The sequence below is a fragment of the Engystomops pustulosus genome, chromosome 2, assembly GCF_040894005.1.
Source record: "Engystomops pustulosus chromosome 2, aEngPut4.maternal, whole genome shotgun sequence".
Taxonomy (NCBI): Eukaryota; Metazoa; Chordata; class Amphibia; order Anura; family Leptodactylidae; genus Engystomops; species Engystomops pustulosus.
The window spans coordinates 248,459,557-248,476,434 of NC_092412.1; positions in this window are offsets into that span (position 1 = coordinate 248,459,557).

Consider the following 16,878-nt stretch of genomic DNA (forward strand, 5'->3'; position numbering starts at 1 on the left):
TACGGAGCGGTGCGGTGCCGCACGTGTGCTGTACCATACCGTTCCCGTAGGGCGCCGTGCACCCATTGCCGTCTATTGGGGGCATATATCGGCCGTATATATGTCGCCCTTGCGGCTGTGTGAATGTAGCCTACGAGAGGGAGGGTCATCGGAAGGAGTGGTTATTATACAATGGGGAGATCACAGGAAGGAGTGGTTATTACACAAATTATGGAGGGTAACAGGACGGAGTTTGTCAATGGGGAGGGACAATATAAAATAGGAGCCCTCTAAGGGGATCATTTTACAATGTGAGGGGCACAATGTGGGAAATGTAATGTGTTGGCCCTTCAGTGGGTTTGTATGGTGGGGGGCATTAAAAGGAGGGGTCTGTATTGTGTGGGGGACACTAGGGGTGGGTTTGGAGTCTTGACAAGAGACAGCTCAGGTTACTTTCCTGCTACACTTGTCAAAATCGTTGGTGCCTCTTTCTTTGTCCAGAAACTATGGTCTTGCAGGTCAATATCCAGAAAAGTCCCTGGGACCAGCGGCCAACCACTGAAATCAACGGGTTGTAAGTTTTGCCAGAAAATTCTGAGAGGTTCATCTCTATAGCCATCAATTTACTGTTTAAACTTAATTGTCGTGTCCCCCTGATCCGTAATTTTCATTATTATTCTGATATAAGTATAATTTTTAGCGGTGTGAAACGAAGCTTATCCTTCCGATGACTTTGGTACAATCCTCTGATTTGTGCCTTCAGTTCTTCACTTCCCCTGATGGCATTTTGTCTTCATGCTGAGCAACTCTTGAGGTAAACAGATACAATCCGATGTAATAAAAGCTAAACAAGCCGAAAATGACACATTAAGATGAGCAGTCATAAATTATAGAGCGCGTCTACAACGAGCCGGCTCTGAGGCTATCCTCTGTGGGATAGACGGATTACCTGGATCCACTGAGTGTTTCTAGAAACAGATGCTACAGAGTCAACTTAAGCTTTGTTTCCGTATCTCAGACCTCTTCACACTAATTTTCGCTTGGGTTATATTTATATCTGACTGACCTTTTAAAGGGAACTTTCATCATCATAATTCGCTAAACATGAAGTTTGTTTTGTGTAGCAGTATGGCCAGTACAATGGTAAGCCAAAGTAGGCAGCTGCTTAGGGAGCACATCACATTGTACCTAACTCACAAATCACTTTACTGCACTGATCATAGAGATCAGTGCTGGAGTGGATGGTTGTAGAGCACTTTCAGCTTTTGTTTGTGGGCATCCACATTAAAATTGTATGAAGGGTTTAAGAGTTTCATCTCCTTAACATGTGCCATCCTGTTTAAAAAGGGACCAAAAGTAATTACACAATTGACTTTCGTGGGCTATTGTGGGCAATTCTGACATCATGTCATTCTCAATCAAGCTGATTAAATTTCTTGAGATGATTTGAGGTGTGGCGCTTGCATTTGGAAGATTTTGCTGTGGTCAAATGAGCTCTCCGTGCAGGTGAAACAAGGGAACCTTATGTTGTAAAACAGAAAAAAACACACCTAAAAAATTGTTGCAATCCTGAGAAAGAAAGCGGTGGTGAAGAGACACCCCTTCACAAATGCCGACCACATAAACAAGACTCTCCATGATGTATCGAAATCCAAATCTACCATAAAGAGAAGACTCCATGAAAGCAAATCTAGAGGCTTCACTGCACGTTGCAAGTCACCCATAAGCCTCAAACAGGCTAAAAAGCACAGTTCTGGAAGAACATTCTCTGGACGGATGAAGCCAAGATCAACCTCTATCAGAATGATGGAAAGAAAAAGTATGGCAAAAGTATGGCAAAGGCGAGGTACAGCTCATGATCCAAAGCCAAACACATCATGTGTGTGCACATGGCGGAAGTAGCGTGTTGGCTGGAGCAGGCATGGCGGAGGTGGTGTAATAGCCGAGGCTGGCACGGCGAAGGTAGCGTGATGGCTGGAGCAGCCACGGTGAAGGTAGTGTGATGGCTGGAGCAGCCACGGTGAAGGTAGTGTGATGGCTGGAGCAGCCACGGTGAAGGTAGTGTGATGGCTGGAGCAGCCACAGCAGAGGGAGTGTGATGGCCAGGGCAGGCACGGTGGAGGTAGTGTGATGGCTGGAGCAGGCACGACGGAGGTGGTGTAATAGCCGAGGTAGGCACAGCGAAGGTAGCGTGATGGCTGGAGCAGCCACGGTGAAGGTAGTGTGATGGCTGGAGCAGCCACGGTGAAGGTAGCGTGATGGCTGGAGCAGCCACGGTGAAGGTAGCGTGATGGCTGGAGCAGGCATGGTGGTGGTAGTGTGATGGCCAGGGCAGGCACGGTGGAGGTAGTGTGGTGGCTGGAGCAGGCACGGGGAGGTAGTGTAATAGCCAGGACTCGCACGGCGAAGGTATCGTGGTGGCTGGGACAGGCATGGTGGAGGTAGTGTGATGGCTGGGACAGGCATGGTGGAGGAAGTGTGATGGCCAGGGCAGGCATGGCAGAGGTATCGTGAAGGCCTGGGCGGAGGTGGTGTGATGGCCGGGGTAGGCATGGTGAGGGAGGTGTGATGGCCGAGACAGGCATGGCGGGGCTGGTGTTATGGCTGCCGCAGGCACAGCTGCCAGGGACACTGGGTCTCTAGTGGTTATTTTCCTGTTCAGAGACTTCCTTTGTGCTCAAATCCAACAAAACTGATAGGCCAGGACTTAATAATACAGATGGCAGATAATACATGTGGTATTGTACAGAAACAAAATCAGAAAAGGGTTGTCCAAATATTTATGGACCTTTCTGTATACATATGAGATCCATCACCTCCTGGGTGGCCACAAGTGACATTGTCAAACTAATGTCATGTGACCCCTGCTATGTGAAGTTCCCAGAGGATCCCCTCTATACTGTAGATATCTAATATTCATTGTTGTTTATGTCTTGGTAGTTTCTGGTGCTAAAGGTGTCGTGATAAGTCACTAAGCAGTCGATAAGGAAGTGGTTCTGGCTTTGCTGCAGAATTTGACATTTCTCAGAAAGGGAGTGTGTGATATAACACGTATATGACTAACTCATAACTTAGTGTTGTACCGAACCTACTACACAATGTGATCCATAACTGGGTCAAAAATATCTTCTACACATGGGTTAAACTGTTTTCTAAAAGGACACATATATAAACATCACAGATGGACGAACCCAGACCAAGTGTGGTGGCCTTCCAATACACACATCCTCACGTGGATGGGGGATACGAGTCACATCTCCGAGGGTCCCACAGCAGGAACCTTTCAATGGGAAATACACTCACCGGCCACTTTATTAGGTACACCATGCTAGTAACGGGTTGGACCCCCTTTTGCCTTCAGAACTGCCTCAATTCTTCGTGGCATAGATACAACAAGGTGCTGGAAGCATTCCTCAGAGATTTTGGTCCATATTGACATGATGGCATCACACAGTTGCCGCAGATTTGTCGGCTGCACATCCATGATGCGAATCTCCCGTTCCACCACATCCCAAAGATGCTCTATTGGGTTGAGATCTGGTGACTGTGGAGGCCATTTGAGTCCAGTGACCTCATTGTCATGTTCAAGAAACCAGTCTGAGATGATTCCAGCTTTATGACATGGCGCATTATCCTGCTGAAAGTAGCCATCAGATGTTACAGGGTACATTGTGCTCATAAAGGGATGGACATGGTCAGCAACAATACTCAGGTAGGCTGTGGCGTTGGTACCAAGGGGCCCAAAGAGTGCCAAGAAAATATTCCCCACACCATGACACCACCACCACCAGCCTGAACCGTTGATACAAGGCAGGATGGATACATGCTTTCATGTTGTTGACGCCAAATTCTGACCCTACCATCCGAATGTTGCAGCAGAAATCGAGACTCATCAGACCAGGCAACGTTTTTCCAATCTTCTACTGTCCAATTTCGATGAGCTTGTGCAAATTGTAGCCTCAGTTTCCTGTTCTTAGCTGCAAGGAGTGGCACCCGGTTTGGTCTTCTGCTGCTGTAGCCCATCTGCCTCAAAGTTTGACGTACTGTGCGTTCAGAGATGCTCTTCTGCCTACCTTGGTTGTAACGGGTGGCGATTTGAGTCACTGTTGCCTTTCTATCAGCTCGAACCAGTCTGCCCATTCTCCTCTGACCTCTGGCATCAACAAGGCATTTCCGCCCACAGAACTGCCGCTCACTGGATGTTTTTTCTTTTTCGGACCATTCTCTGTAAACCCTAGAGATGGTTGTGCGTGAAAATCCCAGTAGATCAGCAGTTTCTGAAATACTCAGACCAGCCCTTCTGGCACCAACAACCATGCCACGTGCAAAGGCCACAAATCACCTTTCTTCCCCATACTGATGCCCGGTTTGAACTGCAGGAGATTGTCTTGACCATGTCTACATGCACTGAGTTGCCGCCATGTGATTGGCTGATTAGAAATTAAGTGTTAACGAGCAGTTGGACAGGTGTACCTAATAAAGTGGCCGGTGAGTGTAAATTGACTCTCTTCACAACACAAAAAAAGGCGGTGAGGAGGAAGATCATCAGCCAATGGCTTTATGATGGCAATGGCCAACCCCAGGAAATATGCAAAACCTGCAGGAGGTACAGGAAGGAGATCATCTACTGTGAACATTCCTTGTAACCCATGGAAGTGGATGCACTCATTGATTCATTGGCCTCTATGTTGCATCATTTTGGGAACTCATGGGCACCATGCAATCCCATGGATGTGAACATTGGCACCCATGAACCCCAAATGATAGGGATAAGGGCAACATCGTTCAGGCTAGACTGACCCCTTAAGTCATGTGCCCCCCCCCCCCTCCTTTAATGATAACGGTACATTGATTTTATATGTAGACCATACAATGGGGTAGAAAGATGTCTTTTTCCTGTACAATCGTCTTTGTCTTCTGGCCTTTGCCGGATGACTGGATGATTTACTCAAACCAGAGGTTGATTTATTGTGAAATTATATTATTGACGGCCATTGCACCTTCTCTGAGGATCACACACACCTTTTAGCTTTAGGCTGTCTCTGTAACTGAGCTGAAATATGTTAAAATTTATGATAAGATCTGGGCAGAGTTGACAGGAAAGAAAAGAGCTTTATCCCAATGTGAACTTACAAAAATAATCACTTTAATCCCTTTATTAATTAATGGAAAAGTCTACTTTTTGCCCAAAACAGCACCTCTTCTGCCAATAGGGGGTGTCTGGTATTGCAGCCTGAGTGAATTAAGCTGCGGTACAAGGCCCAAGCCATGGAGAACCTGGTTCAGTTGAAGACACTTTAACCAAAAACCACATGTTGTAGATATTGGCAGTAGATATTTTTAAAAAATTGGAAAACATTGCTCATCTTGTGCAGTATAGTAACACAATGGTCCTCGTTGTGTTGTTGGGGTGACATAGGAAAGATGCCACCATTTCTATTAACCAAGAGACACTCTTTGTACCATGTCTCCAACATGACTGGTTCTTAAAGCTCATAATTGAGGGCCTCAATTTCTTAAGGGAATAGAGAAAGTTTTGGTTACAAAGTCCCAAAAAACCTTTAAATTGTAGCTTTGGTCTACCATTGTGAGTTGCATCTATCTTGGCCTCGGAAGGAATTTTTTAGAGTCTGGAATTGCAGAGCACCTGTATTCCTGTTTCTGTCAAGCCTTGTATATCTTGTATTCTTGATTGCCTACGTCCACGTATCTACTTCTCTTCTGCTTCCCATTTGCCACTGACCTATCCAGGGTACAAAGTTCCTGTAATCTTCCTAATCTCCTAATGGAGGCATGGACTTCGTAGTTGGATTCCCCAGTTGAGGCTCTCAGAAAAGTCATCCATTGGTGGATGGTAGACTACTTGGAACATTTTGGTACAGAAGTCAAAAACCAAGACAGAGGGTCATCACCTAAAAAGTGGTCAAGATGCCACAACCCAGACTACTAGATGAAGAAATCATCAGATGATTGTTCAGAGTTAAAGGGGTTGTCCACTTTCAGAAACTGTTCCAACCCCTTTAATAATTGAGAAGTACTCGATATTGAGTCAATAAATCTGAGGAATCAGGATGAAGGTAGAAACCAGGACACAGCTCAGGTCAAGGTCAGTTTCAGAACTAAAGACTTTAAATGTTATCCGTGGTTAATTACAAAAATTGAAGTCATCATGAGAATGGGCAGGTTATTCTTGGACACGGGGATGGGCCGTTGGCTCAGGATAGAGCACCAGACGTCATGAGTAGTAATGTGGAACCTTAGTACAAGCATAAGTTATAATTTATTTTTGTTGCAGTACCTGGAGGGTCCATCGGGGGCGGTATATTTCACAGTAATTAGTATGAAGACCGTTCTGGTTTCTATAAAAGAGACAATAAATTGTAAATATCCAATGGAGAATCTGGTAAGTGAATGCATCCTCTGTGTACCCCTCTGCCAGAGTGAAGACAACTGCTCTGTGTCGGGGATGACAAGCAGCACCCATGCCGTTTTAAATTACAGCCCTGACGCCTCTCAACGTCCTTGCAGTGACTTGGATAGTGACTTGGATCGCTTGGTATTTTGAAACCTCCAGCGGTGCCAACCTCAACAACATTAGTAAGGAAGAAAAATCAATATTTGAGGTTTTGTCATTTCCCGAAGCAATTACACAGGCGCATAAGACATTCAGGGAAATGGGTCATGCTCCGCTAAAATAACACAGCGGTCCAGGAAGAGATAGCGGCAGCCAAAATACAACTTGTGAATAGCACTCAAGCGTTTGGTACCTGGTGATGGCGTCTAATTACTTACAATGACTCCAGCTCAGGAGGAAATTGGATTACCTGGAACATCTCAATAACTGTCAGCCGGTGGACCGCACCGCCCCACAACATGGCAAAGGAGAAAGGAGGTGGAATTGTGAAGCTTTAGAAGGCTCCAGGTGTAATGATCGGCAGGTGTGGACCCACTGACTTTCGGCTACTCTTAAGAGCATTATTGAAATGCCTCCCCTGGTTTTCACCCTTTAACCCCCCCCCCCTTTCTTACAGAGACTTTGCTGCAGGGAAATCACCAGGTTGCTACCTCTTGGAGTTGTTGTGTTGCTGAGAGGCAAAGAGAGTGGAAAGAGCCTGAGGTCATTTACACACGACACAGGTACAGAGTTGTTGTCCAGGGACAGACCATAACTTTTAGTTGAAATAGGTACTCAGGCACTGGACAGGTTGGGCAACAGGTGTCTTGGCATTGGTCAAGGCAGGTGGCACAGGTTCAGTGTAAGGTAACTTGGCACGGGTCAGAACGGGCATCTCAAGTCCAGTGTCAGGTTTCTGAGCATGGGTCAGGGCAGGTGGCACACGTTCAGTGTCTGGTGTCTTGGTAAGGTTCAGCGCAGGCAGCACAGGTTCAATATTATGTGTCTTGGCATGGGTCAATGCAGGCGACACAGGTTCAGTATCTGGTGTCTTGGCATGGGTCAGGGCAGGCGGCACAGGTTCAGTCTCTGGTGTCTTGGCATAGGCCAGGACTGGCGGCACAGGTTCAGTCTCTGGTGTCTTGGCATGGGTCAGGGCTGGCAGCACAGGATCTGTGTCTGGTGTCTTGGCATGGGTCAGCGCAGGCAGCACAGGTTCAATATCAGGTGTCTTGGCATGGGTCAATGCAGGCGACACAGGTTCAGTATCTGGTGTCTTGGCATGGGTCAGGGCAGGCGGCACAGGTTCAGTGTCTGCTTTCTTGGCATGGATCAGGGCAGACGGCACAGGTTCAGTGTCTGGTGTCTTGGCATGGGTCAGGGCAAGCCGCACAGGTTCAGTGTCTGGTGTCTTGGCATAGGTCAGGGCAGGCGACACAGGTTCAGTCTCTGGTGTCTTGGTATGGGTTAAGGCAGGTGGCCTAGGTTCAGTGTCTGGTGTCTTGGCATGGGTCAGGACAGGCGGCACAGGTTCAGTGTCTGGTGTCTTGGCATAGGTCAGGGCAGGCGGCAGAGGTTCAGTGTCTGGTGTCTTGGTATGGGTTAAGGCAGGTGGCCTAGGTTCAGTATCTGGTGTCTTGGCATGGGTCAGGGCAGGCGGCACTGGTTCAGTCTCTGGTGTCTTGGCATAGGCCAGGACTGGCGGCACAGGTTCAGTGTCTGGTGTCTTGGCATGGGTCAGGGCAGGCGGCAGAGGTTCAGTGTCTGGTGTCTTGGCATGGGTCAGGGCAGGCGGCACAGGTTCAGTGTCTGGTGTCTTGGCATGGGTCAGGACAGGCGGCACAGGTTCAGTGTCTGGTGTCTTGGCATGGGTCAGGACAGGCGGCACAGGTTCAGTGTCTGGTGTCTTGGCATGGGTCAGGACAGGCGGCACAGGTTCAGTGTCTGGTGTCTTGGCATGGGTCAGGACAGGCGGCACAGGTTCAGTGTCTGGTGTCTTGGCATGGGTCAGGACAGGCGGCACAGGTTCAGTGTCTGGTGTCTTGGCATGGGTCAGGACAGGCGGCACAGGTTCAGTGTCTGGTGTCTTGGCATGGGTCAGGACAGGCGGCACAGGTTCAGTGTCTGGTGTCTTGGCATGGGTTCAGGGCAGGCGGCACTGGTTCATTGTCTGGTGTCTTGGCATGGGTCAGGACAGGCGGCACAGGTTCAGTGTCTGGTGTCTTGGTATGGGTCAGGACAGGCGGCACAGGTTCAGTGTCTGGTGTATTGGCATGGGTCAGGACAGGCGGCACAGGTTCAGTGTCTGGTGTCTTGGCATGGGTTCAGGGCAGGCGGCACTGGTTCATTGTCTGGTGTCATGGAATGGGTCAGAGCAGGCAGTACAAGGCACCAGAGCAGGAACCAGCTTGGCTAGGCACATTTGCTCAGGCACATTTCCTAGACGCAAAGTTGTCCCATTGTTAAAGGGTTAGTGTACCCTACATGAGAAGACTGGAGCACAGAGACCACACTTCGTTAGAACAGTGTGGTGGGCACAGATAGGAAGTCACCCGTTACCGCCAGGTGACGTTACACCCAGTGTCTTAGGCACTTTTGCTTATTAGATCCCCATTCCCAATTTCATCTACCACTGATTGATGGGTCTTCCAGGCATCAGACCCCTTCTGATAAGGGTCACCAATTCTAAGCAAAAATATCCAAGAACACCACTTTTTTGCCATTCATTGTGTGTCATCCCACCTCCTAAATGTTACACATTCTGGAGGAATATTGCTCTATAGTCACATGATATATGATTACCCCACCCATCAGATGGAAATATTATCCCCCTGTATTTCCTATGGATGTTATTGGGTAAGGTTATGATGTGCCGTGTGCTCATCCGCTTATGCAATGTCTGTCGTTCAGTTGTTGATCCTTTCCTTGTGCAATGAAGAGTTCATGTGACACTTTCCTAATTAGAGCCGCAAGTCTCCAGATCTGGATATATGTGTATCTGTTATGCATTCAAAGGGGTGGACCTTCACCATATGTCTTCTAACAGTGCATGGGGGTAACAGAGGATGGTCAACCACTTGGATCTCTCTGATGATATGAATATGGATCCAGGGTCACTCTGCATAGAGCCTGGTATAACATTGGTTACTGTTCTCTCAAAGGACAAAGGAAGAAGTTTTATAAAAATTCTGATCTTTTTTTGAGACATTTAAAACAGTTGAGTTTTCTTTATGGGGCTATACTGACATCTAGTGGTAAAGTAGTGGCACTACAACTGTCATTTTCACTTTGTTCAGTAGAGGGCGGAAAAGTGACATAAAGTATCAATCACATGTAAATAAACTGCAATCTACATGTGTTATATGGAGGCTTCATGTGTTATATGGAGACTTCGGGCCACATTTATCACTTTTGTGCGCCTAAGTGTAGTAGTTGCGCCTAAATTCGGGCGCACTGTTTTGCCAGAATTATCACAAGCTACAACCATCTGTGATAAGTATATTTTCTGCCTCTTATTAATCACTTTACTTTAACACAGTTTAGGCGCAATGTTAGATTCCGGCAGTTACATGTGATCCTGCTACAAGCTCCTCTCTGCTTCTCCCACAGCCCAGAATGAAGATAACACTCACAGCAGCACCCAGGTGTGTGACACCCAGCACCCAGTGACCTCCTCAGCAGGGGCTTCTCCTGGAGGGGATCCCCCAGTGCTGGTCTCCTGCTGCACCCCTGTAATTCTGCACAGTATCCCCCTCAGACACTGTGCAGAATTACATGGGGGACACTTGTCTGTAGTTTCTGCAAAATTCTGCAAACATTCTGCAAACTTCTTTTGCTCTTGCTGTGAGCTCAGGTTTTGCAGAATGTTTTGTAAATAGAAGGTGATGAACTGTAAATAGAGTCTGCAGCTCCTGTCTGCAATGTATCTAATGTCTGTATTATATGTTCTAGTGTCTGCAGAGTATCTCATGTCTGTATTATATGTTCTAGTGTCTGCAGAGTATCTAATGTCTGTATTATATGTTCTAGTGTCTGCAGAGTATCTAATGTCTGTATTATATGTTCTAGTGCAGTGGTGTTCTAGTATCTCCCCATTCCCATCAAAGTGGGCACCGACGCCTGCTGGGTACCTGCGCTCCGATACCTGCGCGGCCCCGTTGCACTCTGATGCCTGCCGGGTCACAGCGCTCTACTCCCTGCGCGGCCCCGGCGTCCCGCTGCCTGCTCGTTCACGGCGCGCTGCCTGTGGAGTTGCGTGGTCCCCGCGCGCCGATGTCTGCGCGGCCCCGTCCCACTGCATGCGGAGTCGCGGGGTCCCAGCGCGCTGACGTCTGCGCAGCCCCGTCCCACTGCATGCGGAGTCGCGGGGTCCCAGTGCACTGACGTCTGCGCAGCCCCGTCCCACTGCATGCAGAGTCGCGGGGTCCCAGCGCGCCGACATCTACTTAACCCCGTCCTGCTGCCTGCGGAGTCGCGGGGTCCCGGCGCCCGATGCCTGCTCCTGTGCTCCGGCGGTGATGTCACTGCATCCTTGCCGGCACTTGGTAAGGCCCTCTGTGTTTGTCTGTCTATATTGGGGTGGGGGGTGAGGCCCTATTTCTATCCTGGGGTGGGGGTGAGGCCCTATTTCTATCCTGGGGTGAGGCCCTATTTCTATCCTGGGGTGGGGGGTGAGGCCCTATTTCTATCCTGGGGTGGGGGGTGAGGCCCTGTCTCACAATGCTGCAGCATTTCTCCTGTGTTGTGTATGTTATTTTCGGAGAAAATAAAACTTTTACTTAAAGAGCTACAGCCGCAGTACACAGCCACACATGGAGCTACAGCCGCAGTACACAGCCATACATGGAGCTACAGCCGCAGTACACAGCCATACATGGAGCTACAGCCCCAGTACACAGCCATACATGAAGCTACAGGAGCAGTACACAGCCATACATGGAGCTACAGCCGCAGTACACAGCCACACACGGAGCTACAGCCGCAGTACACAGCCATACATGGAGCTACAGCCGCAGTACACAGCCATACATGGAGCTACAGCCCCAGTACACAGCCATACACGGAGCTACAGCTGCAGTACACAGCCATACACGGAGCTACAGCTGCAGTACACAGCCATACACGGAGCTACAGCTGCAGTACACAGCCATACACGGAGCTACAGCCGCAGTACACAGCCATACACGGAGCTACAGCTGCAGTACACAGCCATACATGGAGGTACAGCCGCAGTACACAGCCATACATGGAGCTACAGCCGCAGTACACAGCCATACATGGAGCTACAGCCGCAGTACACAGCCATACATGGAGCTACAGCCGCAGTACACAGCCATACATGGAGCTACAGCCCCAATACACAGCCATACATGAAGCTGCAGGAGCAGTACACAGCCATACATGGAGCTACAGCCGCAGTACACAGCCATACACGGAGCTACAGCCGCAGTACACAGCCATACATGGAGCTACAGCCGCAGTACACAGCCATACATGGAGCTACAGCCGCAGTACACAGCCATACATGGAGCTACAGCCGCAGTACACAGCCATACATGGAGCTACAGCCCCAATACACAGCCATACATGAAGCTGCAGGAGCAGTACACAGCCATACATGGAGGTACAGCCGCAGTACACAGCCATACACGGAGCTACAGCTGCAGTACACAGCCATACATGGAGCTACAGCCGCAGTACACAGCCATACACGGAGCTACAGCTGCAGTACACAGCCATACATGGAGCTACAGCCGCAGTACACAGCCATACACGGAGCTACAGCCGCAGTACACAGCCATACATGGAGCTACAGCCGCAGTACACAGCCATACATGGAGCTACAGGAGCCCCCTAAAAGTTTTCTCTGGTGGGCCCAAGGTACACCAGTTCGACACTGATGGCAGTAATACAATATTCATCACTATATTAGCTTCTAGTATAGTGTTATTATTGGTAATGTTGGCCTTTCTATAGTGCTCTTTATAACCAGAATTATGCTATTTATGTGGTTGTAATGGTGGCCTCATGATGTCAAAGTGTTATGTGTCTCATGTATAGTGGTATTGTGGCGCTATTGGGCTAAATTGCTGTGTTGGCACCTTGCACTAGAAACGTCGCCGTTGGTTTGCAGTTTGGGCACTCGGCCTCTTAAAGGTTCGCCATCACTGTTCTAGTGTCTGTAATGTATCTAATGTATCTATTATATGTTCTAGTGTCTGTAATGTATCTAATGTATCTATTATATGTTCTAGTGTCTGTAATGTATCTAATGTATCTATTATATGTTCTAGTGTCTGGCTGAGCTCTGCTGCTAGAAATGAGCTCTTCTGCAAAGGGGCTCAGTGCTTTCTTCTCAGATAACGCCACCTTCGGGCTGGAGTGTTTTTGCGCCTAAATGAAAACGTTGCAAGTGATGAATATCATTAGGCGCAGCTGTATTATGCAGCTGACACCCGCCGTGTATGGAGAGAGCTCAGCCCGTAAACTCTCTCTCCATACATCCTCCACTACACCACGACCTTGCCTGAAGGAGATAATATTGCCCCCCTTCCTGTAGCCTCTTCCATTTATTGCCCCCCATTTCTTTAGCCCCCCCACTCATAATGCCCCTATTTCTGTTTTTTCCATTTGTAGCACCCTATTTGTGTAGCCCCATCATTATAATGATCCTTTCTCCATATCTCCCAACTGTCCCAGATGCAGCAAGACAGTTCTGAATTTCGGACTTTGTCCCACCTGCTTGGCAGAACGTATGTCCTGGGACATCAACTCTATTGGTATCCTCTGGACATTGGGCCAGATATATCACTTGTATTTTCAGTTGTTTTTGCGTCTTTGCATATTGTCACACTGTTTTTGCGCCAGTTTTGCGACTAAACACCAAACTGCCAAAATAACCATGCTTTCCTCCTTTATCCTACCAATCCAGATATTTTGCGGAGTCTGAATAATCATTTTTAATTAGCAACTTGTTCATTTAAGCGCAATTTAGGCGCAAAAACCTCCAGGCTGAAGGTAGCGTAAACTGAGAAGCAACACTGAGCTCTTCCGCAGGGCAGCTTATCCCCAGCAGCAGACACTACAGACACTACTTGCAGCCTCTGTTTACAGTTCATGATCTTCTATTTACAAACAATTTTGCAAAAGCAGCAGCTCAGGAGAGAAGAGAAGTGAGGGGGAGCTGCAGACAGGACAGAGAACTGTCCCGTGTAGCAGGAGAGAAGAGAAGTTGGTAGGATTTTGCAGACAGGACAGAGAAGTGTCCCCCGTGTAGAAGGGTGACCACACTGGTGTGTGAAGAGGATACTGTGCAGAATTACAGGGGGGCAGCAGGAGATCAGCACTGGGGGATCCCCTCCAGGAGAAACCCCTGCTGAGGAGATCACTGGGTGCAGGGTGTCAGACATCTGGGCTCTGCTGTGAGGGTCATTCTCATGCTGGGAGAGAAGCAGAGAGGAGCTTGTAGTAGAATCACATGTAAGTGTCCGAATTGCACCTAAACTGTTATCCCGTCTGTTGCAGAGGAATGGGAGAGGTGAATATCTGAGGTTTATTTTTTTTTTTACTAAGCAGTACGAATGAGGAGAGGGGGCACAGTATGAAGGGGAGCTCCAGTGGCATCATAATATGATGGGAACTGCTGGGGGCACAGTATGAAGAGGAGCTGTGAGAGGCACAGTATAAAGGGGAGATCCTGGGGGGAACAGTATGAAGGGGAGCTGCTGGGGAAGGTATAGTATGAAGGGAAGCTGTGGGGGCACAGTATGAAGGGAAGCTGCTGGAAGAGGTACTGTATGAAGGGGAAGATGCTGGGGGGCTCAGTATGAAGGGAAGCTGCTGGGGAAGGTACAGTATTAAGGGGAAGCTGCTGGAGGCACATTATGAAGGGAAGCTGCTGGGGAAGGTACAGTATTAAGGGGAAGCTGCTGGGGGGCACAGTATGAAGGGAAGCTGCTGGGCAAGGTACAGTATTAAGGGGAAGCTGCTGGGGGGGCACAGTATGAAGGGAAGCTGCTGGTGGAGGTACAGTATTAAGGGGAAGCTGCTGGTGGAGGTACAGTATTAAGGGGAAGCTGCTGGGGGACACAGTATGAAGGGAAGCTGCTGGTGGAGGTACAGTATTTAGGGGAGCTGCTGGGGGGCACAGTAGGAAGGGGAGCTGCTTGGTAAGGTATAGTTTGAAGGGGAGCTGCTGGATTAGGTATAGTATGAAGAATAGCGGCTGGGGAAGGCATAGTATAAAGGGGAGCTGCTGGAGCAGGTACAGTATGAAGGGGAAGATGTTGGGGGTGGCACAGTATGAAGGGAAGCTGCTGGGGGGAACGGTAGGAAGGGGAGCTGCTTATAAGGTATAGTATGAAGGGGAGCTGCTGGAGCAGGTACCATATGATGGGGACCTGCTGGGGAAGGTATAGTATGAAGGGGAGCGGCTGGAGGAGGTATAGTATGAATATGAGCTGCTGGGGAAGGTATTGTATGAAGAGGAGCTTCTGGAGGAGGTACAGGATGAATATGAGCTGCTGGGGGGCACAGTAATAAAGGGGAGATGCTGAGGAGGTACAGTATTAAGGGGAGCTGCTAGGGAAGGTATAGTATGAAGCTGCTGGAGGAGGTACAGGATGAATATGAGCTGCTGGGGGGCACAGTATGAAGGGGAGCTTCCTAATGTTATGAAAGAGGGTGGTCTGCTTTACAGCAGTTAATTTATGATTATGCCCTAACAATAAAACCTGCAGACACAGAGGTGTATATCAGGTGGTTGAAAAGGATCCTAAATTCCAGATTGCCCGCAGAATTAAATGTATTGTGGATGATGCGTTGGAGTGTAATCTTATAGATGAGGAATCTATAAGATTCAAAGTTCATAGTCTCATGTATGGGCTCCATCTTGTGCCATTCTTTTGGATAACATTTTGAAATCGTTTGGGACTAATAATAAATCTTATACTCGTGATACCTTTGATTTCGTTGTGAAATTCCAGGAAGCTAAGTATATTAGCTATATATATGTATATTCATCAGTAGCAATGACTACAGTAATCACAGTATCACTGATATCACTTATCACGTTGTAAGTCTGTACACATCTATTTGTCATGATAGCAGCGGTTAGGCAACAACTTTCTTACCAGTTTCTCACCAGAGGTAATTACCTTTAACTTGTCTTTACATGAAATGGTTCTAACTTGCGGTTATTTTCAGTTTCGGGGCAACTTCTATGTTCAATTACATGGTACCGCAATGGGGGCCAATATGACCCTAATGTATGCAAATATTTTTATGGCCGACCTTGAGGAGTGGTTGGTCTATGTATCCACCACTTTGGGTAAGTCCTGAGGTGGTGCTGGTACATAGATGACATCTTCCTCATCTGGATGGAGACATTTGAATAATATTGATTCAAATATACAATTTACCTTTGTGCAATCAAAGTGTTAAGGGAGGATTTATGATATCCTCTTTTAGTGTGCGTCAGTTGTGTGTTCCGAATTAGTTAAGGGATGTGTGCACATTGTAAGGAATGACTCAGACAACTGCTGATTCAAGTCTCACTCATGCTACTGCCCTGGGCAAATCAGCACTGCGCAAGTTTATTTGGTTTCACAAGTCTATATAGAAAAGTAGAAAAAAGTAGGAAAGGAGGAGCATACAAAGCATAACATATCAGACATCTTGGGTCCTGTAGTTTCTTGATTGGAGAGTTTTCTGCTGGGTCATGCTCACGTCAGCTTAGGGAATTCCTGAAATTCCTCAGCCTCAAAGTTTTAGGTGCGGTCCACGATGCCGGCGCCATCTTAAAATGTATTCTCTGTTACAGTACTTTTTTTTAGGAAAATAAGACAAGTAGAAATTACAGGATTTGATCCGTCAGCTGGGTTTACCTTAACAAAAGGACATGGTCCAATACCTTAAAGTTAAAGGTCAAGGGATAGGCTTTCTGCAGACTTGTTTGTAAAACCAACAAACAGCAACAACTTGCTCGATTATAGCAGTCACCCTTGAAAAATGGTTAGATCATTACCCCTTAGTCAATTTTACACGTTATCCCGGATGATGCATTAGTGACTGACAATCTAGATGCCTTAGCTAAAAAAAATGCAGAAATTTAGAGAAGAGATTTCCACCTTCAATGAGTGTGACCGCACTATAGGGTATAACATTTGGAAGAATTGACATATTTTTAGCAGTTCTTTTCCAAATTTCAAAATCCACCTCTTCTTTTAAATTGGAGAACCCTAAGCTTGAAAAATTGGGCACATTTATCATACGCTGGCGATGCTGCCACCGCCCTCCGGCATGTGCTGAATCTGATATATTGTGGCGGTCAGCTGCAACGCACTGCATCGGTGGATCACTTCTACGATAGGTCAAGCCTGAAGGGGTGCAGGCTATAGGAAGTGCACAGGTGTGGGGCAGGAACGCTCTGTGCCAGCCCACTGCGCCACCAGCCGTTCCCCATTCATACCCTTCCTTGCCCAGTTGGCGTGGAGGAGGCGTAAGGG